The sequence below is a fragment of the Macrosteles quadrilineatus genome, unplaced genomic scaffold, assembly GCF_028750875.1.
Source record: "Macrosteles quadrilineatus isolate MER2022 unplaced genomic scaffold, UCM_ALF_1.0 Scaffold_1__1_contigs__length_201487025, whole genome shotgun sequence".
NCBI classification, from domain to species: domain Eukaryota; kingdom Metazoa; phylum Arthropoda; class Insecta; order Hemiptera; family Cicadellidae; genus Macrosteles; species Macrosteles quadrilineatus.
The window spans coordinates 37,991,451-38,003,465 of record NW_026542594.1 but is presented as its reverse complement, the minus strand read 5'-3'; the positions used below and the strand labels follow the sequence as shown (position 1 = coordinate 38,003,465).

The 12,015-nt window shown below is 32.2% G+C and overlaps 2 protein-coding genes across 3 annotated transcripts in view; one reads left to right on the top strand and one right to left on the bottom strand.

The window, feature by feature from the left end:
- LOC128982769 (uncharacterized) overlaps positions 1-12,015 on the top strand; it is a 72,565-nt gene that overhangs the window by 15,692 nt on the left and 44,858 nt on the right. Inside the window, exon 1 of one of the 2 annotated variants that reach the window (XM_054401732.1) lies at positions 2,752-2,787. The exons of the other annotated variant lie outside the window; for it this stretch is intronic. The gene's annotated coding sequence lies outside the window, so the exon portion shown is untranslated. Of the gene's footprint in view, positions 1-2,751; positions 2,788-12,015 lie in introns of those variants that run through there. 2 annotated transcript variants of the gene reach the window in all.
- Positions 1-12,015, bottom strand: part of LOC128982767 (wolframin) — a 166,899-nt gene that overhangs the window by 144,283 nt on the left and 10,601 nt on the right. The gene's annotated exons all lie outside the window — the stretch shown is intronic.

Genomic DNA, 12,015 nt, shown 5'->3' with positions numbered 1-12,015 from the left:
AAACTGTGATACGAAATGAGAACTGTCAAAGTTTAAGTTGGATTGTTTACAGATATGTTTATTTTTCATTAATGAATAATTTGTGATATTTTGCGAATTTTATATAATTTATTTTTCTCTGTTGTTAAGGTGAATTGGTAGATGTGTAATACTATAATATACCGTAAATTTAAAGAAGCAAAAATTGTATCAAACTGAGTCCTCCCCCAATAAAACGCAAAGCTTGAGTATAACTGCAATAAGCATTTTATACTTATATGCCAACCCCGTACGAAGAACGGGTACTCTGCTAGTTTTGTATATTTTATCAAGACAATTCACTTTTAAAGACTAACTCTTCAGATAAGTGTTGCCTGAATTTTGGAACAAAATGGTAACTTATTCACGTTATTTCTCTACATATCTTGAAATAATTTGTTTGGTTGCTTGGATAAGATATATTAGGAATTTCCAATTGAAGAAAGAACTTTGATCATTAGGAGATATAGCCTAACTGTGCAAGAATTAGATAGCGCTGAGTTATGACTTTTGAAAACTGTGCTATGTGAAATGTTTGTTGATGGTGTTAAGAACAAATCTCTCTCTGTGCTATATCCTTTAGTGGTGATAATGGGTTAAAACGGTTGAAAACCAAAGTCAGTGACAAAGAAGATAAGTTAGTTTTGGTTTTAAATTCCCTATTGTGTTGGGCTTAGCCCCAAAGCATCAAGTTGTTGAAGCTTTGATAATGGATTAGGCCTATCACAATAACAATATTGTCAAAGGGGGGGAGGGGCATTCAAATATTAGGTTATTGAACAATTTAAGAGAGAAGTTAATACTTGGAGGTAGGAGATCAATAAGATCAATTTATGTACAAATGTGTTGTGTGCAAGAAAAAAAGAGGTAAAAGCTTTGAGGCGATTCTCATGGGGCTTCCTGCTCGTGTGCGTAAACACAGCCACCTCTAATACAAGACCGCGGCGAGCGAAACGTGGCAACGTCGCATCCGTGTCTTGATGCGCGGTCGTCTTACCATTACAGTGAATGGAAAAGTCGCGTACCGACTTAAATAATCGCGTTTCTACTACCCTTAATCATTAGTAATGACATTGAGCTTGTTACTACAGCATGTCAGATAGATGTGATGTGAATGGATGCAAGAATAATTACGAAAGCTCAATTAAAAATGAATAATACATACAGTGTTCTAAGATTCTAAGCAATCCACCGCATCAGCAACAATGGCTTCCTGCCATTCTTCGGTCAAATTAGACATCATAAAACAATTCTCGTTTTTGTGTGAAACATTTTCACAAATATGAACTTAGATTTGAAAAAAAAATTTAAGAATAAGAAATTGATTCGTGTAAATATAGACGCGAGAAGTGATTTTTAGGTGAGAATGCCGTACTATTTCCTTATTTATTTGTCTATCTTATTGATAAAAGCTGCTGTTAAGTGATTAAAATAACTTAAATTAATAGCACTCCAAAGAAATAAACCAGTGTTTCTGTTAAGTAGGCATACTAGTCAAAAATATGTAGCCTACTGCATCATCTAACAAACAATAAAAGCATCAGTCTCCGACTCCAGTCTGAATGTTGATGTGAAAAAAATTCTATTAATATTGTGGAAAGCCATAATGGAGGCTTGGATTCTGAAATCGTTTAAAAAATGGCAAACTTTTTACTTAGTAACTATTCGAAGAAATCAATTATTTAGTAGGCCTAAGTATGCCTTCAAAATGAAAATTTCAAATTTTGCTGTCGCTAACTTATGATTTCCTCAGGTGGACTAAAACACAATATTCCTATTGAAAATTGAAAATTAATTTTATTTGAACAAATTGTTAGATGCTAGTCTCAACAAATCCCAAAGTCTCTAGAAATATATTGAAGTGGCAATAAGTAAGTCCTACTACTGTTTTACCATTCTTGGTATAGTAGTTATATTTTGTAAAATTTAAGCCCTGTCTGTCTAGCAGTTTTTACTATGTTCAATAACAGACATAATACAGACACTATGAGATTGTTATTTAATAGTATAGATTATCAAATTAACAAAGTAAATATGTAAAGTCCACCTATTTCCACATTCATCGTACTTACAATATGATAAATGCAACCAAAAACATTATGTTTGTATCTTTAGTTTTAGACATATTGTGGTATGTTGCAATTTTTCCCTAAATAAACAACCTAGATTCTAATTTGTCTATTTTACCATACCCTAAAATCCACTAAAATATGTAATTTTTTAAATACTTTCATTCATTGATACAGAGCAGCAATACTCTCATTGGTGTTTATAGCCTAGCACCTAGAAATTGGACGAAAATGTTACCATTCTCAGCTATTGCAAAAAAGGCTTTTTATTAGATACATTAGAAGAGTTTCACATCTACAAGTCATTAAAACAAGATGCTGACAACTTAATGAACGATCAAATCCACCACAGCTCCAATTTAATTTTTAACAAAATAATCGAGACCCAAGCGACACTGACGCATCCTATTAACCAAGGATTAAGACAATACAAAGTACAAAGGTCAGGTAGACCACAAGAATTATCTAGCTAGTTGTCGCTTGGATGTCACTCGTCGCGGCCGGTGATTTGACAAAATGTACTTGTTCTCCCCTTGTAAATACCGATCGGTAAATGTGTATGTGTTTGTGTCTTGTGAACTGTACATAGTTTTTACTAAACGACGTCCAATGGACTGAACATTTTCGACTGGAAGCCTGATGATAGCACAACGTCGTGCAGAAACCTAGGTCGCAATCGACTTACTTTGAACTGGAGACTGTAGGTAATTAAACCATTATATTAGTAGTATAAATGTAAATAGTTCTCATGTAAATAGTAGCTTTGATGTAAATAGTATAATTTCCAATAGTATTCTAATGAACGATCAAATCTGTAATCCTGATGTTGCACAGCTTCTCTCAAATGGCTTAAATAGTTTAAACTGCAATCTTTCCAAAAAACTTCCAAACACATAAAACAACAAAATCCTACTACCGCATCAATGTTCCATCAAAACAACAAAAGTAAAACAAACTGCAATCAAAATAGTAATAACGAAATTAGTGTAGTGTTATCGTAAGTTAAATTAAAATATAGTTTTAATAAGACAAATACTTTATTAGGTATCCAGATTCAGAATGTTTACCAACAAAAACTAAACAAATAATATTCTAATACCATATGTTCTCAAACACATTTGAATAACAACACATCTCCCCTTTAAAGATCGAACCTCCGGGTAGGTTTGAATTGTCTTGTTGATCTTCTTAGATTTGCTAAAGGATTTGTCTGCGATGCCATTGTAGGATGATCGAATGGTTCTGATCTTCTGAGGTGTTCTGAAGGACTGGTCTGCAGTGCTGGTTGAGAGTGATCAGAAGGCATAGTAGTGCTAAATCTGCAGTGCTGGTTGAGAGTGATCAGAAGGCATAGTAGTGCTAAATCTTTGCAGTGATCTTCTGTTCCTCCGCAAACAACCATCTTGCGTTTGAATGATATAGGATCGAGGTGCAGGATGTTTGTTTAATATAGTTCCATCTTGATTCCTGTCCTTTATATGGACTTGAGCTCCAACAGGTAGAGTAGGCAATTCTGTGGCTCTATGTCTTTTGTCAAAATAAATCTTTTGACGATCAATTCTTGCTTCTTCCTTTTCCCTTAACTTTTCAGCGTCTACCAGATAGGGTCTTAGTTGATCAGACATTATTGGAACATAAGTGCGGATCCTTCTCCCGAAAAATAAGGCAAAGTTAGTCAATTTTTGCCTTATTTTTACACAAAACCCGTTATATTTCAGTTATCTTTTGTCCGATCTTTTTGATCTTGGTATCGTTTGATAGGAAATTAAAAATGCTAAAAAAAAGTATTCTTGACATTTTTTCATAAAATTAGCCGTTTTCGAGTTATTTAAGTTAGAAAAATTCAAACGGCCGCCATTTTGAAATTTACAATCGGAACAACTTTATTATTTTTTTTTATTATAGGTCTTGTGTATGGTAACATGTTTACCAAGTTTCATAATCATCGAATAAAAAACTTCACAGATAAAAATATTTTTGTATAAAAAACAAAATGGCGGATATCTGGGTAAATATGAATTTTCGGACATACCTTCCCATAAACTTTTTTGTTCCTTTTAGTGAGTAGAACCTACTGGCGAAGTTAACACGGTCAGTAGAAACTCACCCTGTATATTCTTTATGATACCAGTAGGGCAATACATCCTCTGGAATCTTAGATCTTTCTGGCCAACCTTTCACACAATACTGTGACACATGTTTTAGAGTTTCATCTTTCATAGTTTCTTAATTTATTTCTCGCAACCTTTCATCCGAAACTGATGGTAGAGTAGTGTCAATATTTTGTATATAAGCAAGGATTTCCTCTGTAAGTTCCCATTTCTCTTCAGAGTTCTCTGTGTCTCGAGACAGTGCATCAGCCAAAATCAACTGTTTACCGGGCGTGTAGGTAATATCATATGTATATCTCATCAGCCGGAGTCGTATTCTCTGAAGCCTGGGAGTAATATTGTCCAAGTCTTTTATCTTGAATATGGAGAGCAAGGGCTTATGGTCTGTCTCAATATGCAAATGCAACCCTAATATGAAGTGTTCAAATCGTTCACTCCCCCATGCAATCGCTAGAGCTTCTTTTTCTATTTGAGCCCAATTACGTTCGGCTGATGACAAACTTCTCCAAGCATAGGCCACAGGACGTTTAGTTCCATCTTCTTGAAGCTGAATTAGTGCAACTCCAATACCGTATGACGAGGAATCCGCTGAGAGGAAGGTTTCTTTAGACATGCTGTATAAAGCGATACACGGTTCGGACATCAATGACAGTTTAATCTTTTCCAAAGCTTGGTCTTGATCAGGCCCCCAAAAAAATTCTGTATTTCTTTGCAGTAAAGCATGTAGTGGATGAACTATGATCGACAAATTATGAATAAACTTTGCTACGTAATTGACAACACCTAGAATTCTCCTTAGTTCTTTAACATTAGTTGGTGTCTTGAGTTTTTGGATAGCCTCAACACGAGAGGGATCTGGCTTAATACCATTTTTAGTTACAAGGTGGCCTAGTAAGCTGATACTGTCATGCCGGAACACACATTTTGATTTATTAAGTGTCCAGCCCTTTTCCTGTAGCCTACACAAAACACTATGTAAATTTTTGTCATGTTCTTCCATATCTTTCCCGTATATAGTTATGTCATCGAAATGGCAAACAACACCTTGAAGGCCTTCAAGTGATTCAGACATTTGACGCTGAAATACTTCTGAACCAGTAGAAATCCCGAAAGGGAGTCGTAAAAATCTGAACCTTCCAAAAGGTGTGATGAAAGTAGTAAGATATGAAGCTTCTTCTGTTATGGGTATTTGCCAATAACCTGAGTTCCATATGTTCTCAAACACATATGAATAACAACACAATTAGTATCCTACACCAAAATATCCAGCACCTACCCTCCAGACTAGACATGTTGTCTATATTACTAGATGAAATTTTAGTGGATTTATTAGTACTGACAGAACATAAAATGAAAGAAAATGAAATAAATCGTTTGAATATAAAAAATATGACAGTTAAATCTTTTTATGCTCGAAAATTAACATGTGGAGGTGGTGTATTAATTTTGGCCAGATCAGCACTCAAAGTAGAACCTCTTGAATTAACAGAAATAACGAGTTTGGTTCAAGACAAAGAATTTTAGTGTTGTGTGGTTAAAGTATGAGCAGGAAAATATTCTTTTGTTTTAGATGGTATTTACAGAACTCCTAAATTGTGTTATGACAAAAGATTTTTAGAAAAATTTGATGTACTATTGGAAATTTTAAATAGAAATTATAAAAACATAGTGGTTGTCGGAGATGTGAATATTGTTGTGTTGGAGGAATCGAAAAATAAAAAATTGTTGTTTAATGTTTTAAACTCTAACCATATGCATTGGTGAATTTCCCAACTAGAATTTGCAAAACAAAGAAGAGTGCAATTGATAATGTTTTTACTAATATAGCCAAGAGCAAAATAAAAGTTTCAGGAATAATTACTGAATTGTCTGACCATGATGCTCAGCTGTGTGTAATTACTGATAACAGTATAGAAAATTCAAAAATCCAAAAAAAACAATTGTAACATACCGTAGGAAATTCACTGATGATAGCATTGCTCAGTTTTGTAAACTATTAGAAAGTGAAAACTGGATTAATGTGTTTAATGCACCTGTTAATAATAAGTTTGACATTTTCTTTGATATAATTAAGTATGATTTTGATGTTTGTTTTCCTAAGGTTAAAAGTAGATTAACCAGAGGAAATAGTAATTGGATTACAAATGATATTATAAATAAAAGAATAGATGTTTTAGATTTGAGTAACACTGCTAGGAATGTTAAAGATAAATCATTTCAAAATATTCTGATAAAAAAAAAGAAAGAACTAAAAAAAGAAGTCATTGAAACTAAATGTAATTATTATCATAACTTATTGGAAAAATCACGAAATGTTAGTAAAACTACATGGGAAATAGGGAATTGTAAATAAAATTGTTAATAAAATTGTTAATAAAATAAATTGTTAGTTATTGTAAATAGGGAAGTTGGAGCAAATCATAAATCAAGCCATGGTGAAAGTTTAAGTTTACCATATATTAAAGCCAATAACTGCACGGACGTTGAAGAAGTCTGTCATCTCTTTAATGATTACTATACAATGATGGTTGAAAATGACATATTGCCCAAACTAATATCTTCTACTGGTTCGAAAAATATTATTTCACCCTCCCAAAAATTGATATCAAAATTCAGTCTTTCGCCAATTACTTATGAAGAGCTGGATAACATTATAACTTCTTTTGATAATAAATTTTCCACTGGCTGGGATGAAATACCAATGCCAATAATTAAACAGGCTCGTCTAATCAAATCAAATCATTTATTCAGCCAGAATTAACAATTTATAGTAGTCTATATATATTATTACCATTACTACATGCTATAAACTCTTCTTTTATCTCTGGAATTTTCCCCGAAAAATTAAAAAAATCAAAAATTAAACCTTGTTATAAAAATGGTAACCCAGAAGAAGTGTGTAATTACAGACCTATCTCATTGTTAAGCTCATTTTCAAAAATTTTTGAGCGAGTTGTGCATATACAACTTTCAAAATACTTAGAGGAAAATAATTTAATAGATAAGGAACAATATGGTTTTAGAGAAGGAAGGTCCGTGATTGACGCAGGAGTCGATTTCTGTGAATCTATAATTAATTCAATTGATTCAAAGGAAAAAGTAGTGGGAATATTCTTAGACTTAACAAAAGCCTTTGATAGTGTCTAACATGATTTACTTCTTGAAAAACTTAAATATATCGGTGTAAAAGGGAGAGCTTGGCGTTGGTTTGAATCTTATCTTACAGGCAGGCAGCAGTATGTCACAATTGATCACATAAATAGCCATAACCAATTAATTACTTACACTTCCTCAACGGAAATTGTTAAAAGTATGGTGTCCCTCAAGGATCAATATTGGGGCCCTTATTATTCTTAATTTACTTAACTGACTTCCCCTCATTGATAGAATCTCCCAATCGTGTTTGTTTATTTGCTGATGACATCAATATAAAAATATTTGGAAATTCAAATGCTGATGTGGAAGTCTCTTCTTTTGTTGAGCTTACCAAATGTAACCAATATTTAAATGAAATCAATTTATTACCGAATACAATAAAAACTAATTATATAAATTTTTCTTCAACGAGCAAAAATTCACCTGAGTTTAATATTTTATGGATACAATTTTACTAAATGAAGTTAAAACAATAAAATTTCTTGGATTGCATATAGATGATAAATTCAACTGGAACAGTCATGTTGAAAACGTTTGTAATAAAGTCAACTCAGGCATACATGCATTAAGACAGATGTCAAAATTTAGTAGTTTAAAAACCTTAAAAATGGTATATCATTCCTTAATTGAATCACATATTTCTTTTGGGTTATGTCTTTATGGGGGCACATCAAATTTTAACCTAAATAGCATTCTGGAACTTCAAAAAAAAAGCAATTTGCATTATGTTAAAACTAAAGTCAAAAACATCCGCAAAAGAGCAGTTTAAAGAAATAGGAATAATGACTATTTTTAGCTTTTACATTTATCAAATAGCCCTTTATATTAAATCAAACCATGAAAGATTGCCAAAATTGAACTCTTTTAATACCCACATAGCACGGAATATTTATTTGATATCAAATAGCTATCAAATTTTTGACATTTGAATATCAAATTGATATTCACGAACATTCGTTTGATATCAAATAAACGTTCAATTTAGGTTCAAACGTCACTCAATTTTACATCAAATAAATATTCAAATTGAATATAAAATAAATATCAAATTTGACATTCATAAATTTATTGGTAAAATATAATAAAGAGAATATGATTGAATTTACATTCACATTTTAAATATGATGGTGATAAATATTGATATAACATTTTTGACATTCGAATATTAAATTAATATTCGCGAACATTCATTTGATATCAAATAAATGGTCAATTTAGGTTCAACCTCACTTAATTTGACATTAAATAAATATTAAATTGAATATCAAATAAATGTCTCATACATTTATTGGTAAAATATGTTTAGAAGAATTAGGTTGCATTTTTTCACATTTCAAATTTCATGGCGATTAAAATAATATCAGTTCAGACTTCTTTACTGTTCTTACCTTGATTTGACTTATTATTCTGAAGTTATAGGTAGTTTGTTAAAGTTCTTGGGTGACCCAAAAATGTAAATATATATATATATTTCTTATTTGACAAAACATTAACAAAAGTATCACAAAACATATTTGTTTAAAACAAAATTGCATTCAAGGAAAACATTTTAAAGAAAAATCTTTGTTTGTATGATAAAATAAGTTTAATTAAAAATTATTTAAACACAAATATAAAAAAGATATGTACAATTTACAAAAAAAATAATTCTGGTCTTCTTCATCTCCCAAATGGCCTTCTTGAGTTTTCTATTGTTCCTGTAAAAGAGGTTCAACAGAGTTATTTTCTAAGACAGCTATAGATAAAATTAATATGTTAGACAAGGGGTCTCCAACCCTTTTTCCTCGGTGAGCACTTTTTTGTCTAAAAACGCCACCGATTTAGCGACTAACGTTAATTGTTCGCTACTCTATCGAATCACAACATCATCTACTATCGATGCGATTGTAGTTGTCGTTTGTCACAAGGTAAAGGCTTTTTGTGATACGGACGAAATGAGAGCATTCTATTATAAAATTAAAATGTCGTAACCTAACCAAATTAACCAAACTTGCTGATTGTGAAAAAATTGAATTAAGGTTTACTACGGACAAAATGAGAGCATTCTATTATAAAATTAAACTGTCATAAGCTAACCTAACTTGCTGATAATATAAAAAAATATACAAGATAAAAATTGAATGAAGATTAGATTTAACAAGGTTAGGTTTGCAGCCATGGAGAAGGTAAAAAGTTTTTTTGAGCATACGTCAATAGTATAGGATAAAATAAATAAGTTTGCCAAATTTTATCAAAATCTATCCATAAACAAATAAACTACATAGTTTCCTTTTTTAATCATCTAAAATATAGTTCTGTTCATAAAATAAAATTATAAATACCTCTAATGCTAACGAAAAATGTGCAATTAAGAAGTAATCACATTCTAAGCTAAATCTTTGACAAAAAGTTCAATGATTTTTTAGTGAGAATAGGCTATAAAATTTGACACTTAAAATGTCAGCTAGTTTAAGATTTCAATTTGTAGTTCTGCCAATTAGGATCAATTAAAAATATATATATTTAAATTAATCTGCCGCTACTTGACTACTACTAATATTCCCCTAGGCCTATTGAGAAAAAATTAGCAAGTGAGAGACATTTACTATGTTCCTATTTAAATACGTTAACCTGCCAACTTGGAGACAGGGTATTGTACACAAATTTTGTTGAATGGGGAAGAGACAGTTAATTGCTCTTAATTATGGTATGAGCCGCGAGGTAAATAAATATCCTATGGCTGAGCCTGCATTCATTGACAAAGTTCTCTTTTTACACCTCAAGGAAATCACGGTCAACAATGAAGGGTGTTGCTGGGATTGCAAAAGACAATCACGGCACCGTTGAGACTGCAGTATAATATGCTCGTGAGTCTTGGCGAGATCACGGGAGATGATCACGATATAGCTGAGACCACCTGACCACACGTGTTTACGCAATCGTGGGAGAATATAATTGGTGTTTGCTATAAAAAATAATAATTTTCAAAAACGTATGCTGGCTTTCTGCTGGTTGGAATAAAACTGCACGAGGGCCGGATGTAGCCCACAGGCTGTAGGTTGGAGACCCCTTCGTTAGGCATTTTTAAGACCTATTTTTTTACTATACCTGTACTTTATAATTAAATTTGTCGATAAGGCATTGAGTTCTTGACAATAAAGAAAAAAGAGATGGATAAAACCGCAGATTAAGTTTTGCTCATTTGCATAGCCTGTCACTGAAAATTCACAATTTGAAAAGAAAACATCACAGTAGTTAGATGTCGGCCTAATCTGTTAATTATAATAAAATTTAAGTTCTATATTAGGTAATTAGATAAGCAATCTTTTCTTTAACCTAAATTATAAATAACACAATAAATTTACCTTGCATCAATCCTAAACTTTGCTGGGCGAAGCCAATTCTTGATTATAGTAGCAACAACATATTTCCATTACACCACGATCCTAGTGTTCTTGCGTACCGGTTCTGCCTCTGTATAAAAGAGATTAGTATTAGCACTAGAATTTGTATATATTTTAATTTTCCTGATCAACACCCAGGATAGCCTACAACTAGGTACACATATTAAATTGTTGGTGAAATCTATTTTATATTTTGATGGCATTTGCTTCTTTTGAGTAGCCTTGTTAAAGCTAAATCTAAATCTGAAAATTGAAAATTTTGACCTAGGTAGTGGTAAAAGTAATCCTCAGTCACTTGAACGGACAAATATTGGGGTGAGCACTGACTGAAATGAGTGACACGGTCGGATGTAGTTTGGTGTGTGTATAGGCCTATGTGTGTCTTTAAAAAAATTCAACTAATACAGTTTTCTTTTACACAAGTTAGCACTGCCGGAATATTTATATAGTGTAAATCAAAGACTTCCTGCATAAGTGGGTCACAAAAAAGAGAAACTCTCTTAACTGTGTGATGAACCTACGCTACCTTAGGCTACGTTATTACCCAATAGGTACCTATCATGAATTAGGTCGTGTTTTGGTGGTAGAGCCTAACTTATCTACAGTTCCTAAGAGAACCTGCGATATATTATCGGACGGTATATATATCTGATTTGATATTAATATTGCAAAACCAATTCACCAAATCTGCAAATCATAACTCAATTTGATGTTTACATAGTGAAAAAACATAGGGAACGATGTATTGAATCGGATAATTATTGATATATAATGTTATTCATCCGATAATATATCGCAGGTTCTCTGCGGAACTGTACCCGTTATGGCAAAAAAGACATACACAGTCATGGCCAATCAAACAGAAAAATTGAAATAAAAACACCTAAAATTGAAACTTTATTTTAACTTATTTTAACTTTGAGAAAACCTAATTGAAATATATGTATGTCTACCTATTATTAATGTCTGATTGTAAATAAAAAAAAAAAACTTACGCAAATTAACTGGCTTCAGATGCAGATTGCAAAAGAAAAATTTATTCCTCCTTCCCAGCCTACAGGCTGCTAGACAGCCACTTTGTCACTCGGGAGAATTGGTACCATAGGCAAATTATTCACTGCTACCAAATAATAACTTCCACCAAAGCTGCAGAGTTATCAACTGAAACAATGGAGAGAAAACTACTTTTAGTTAAATTCATGCATACCTTTCTCTGGCCTAAATATGTATCAAGATTAGTTAGGCCTAATCATTGGTTGGTAAAGGAAGCAGACAACA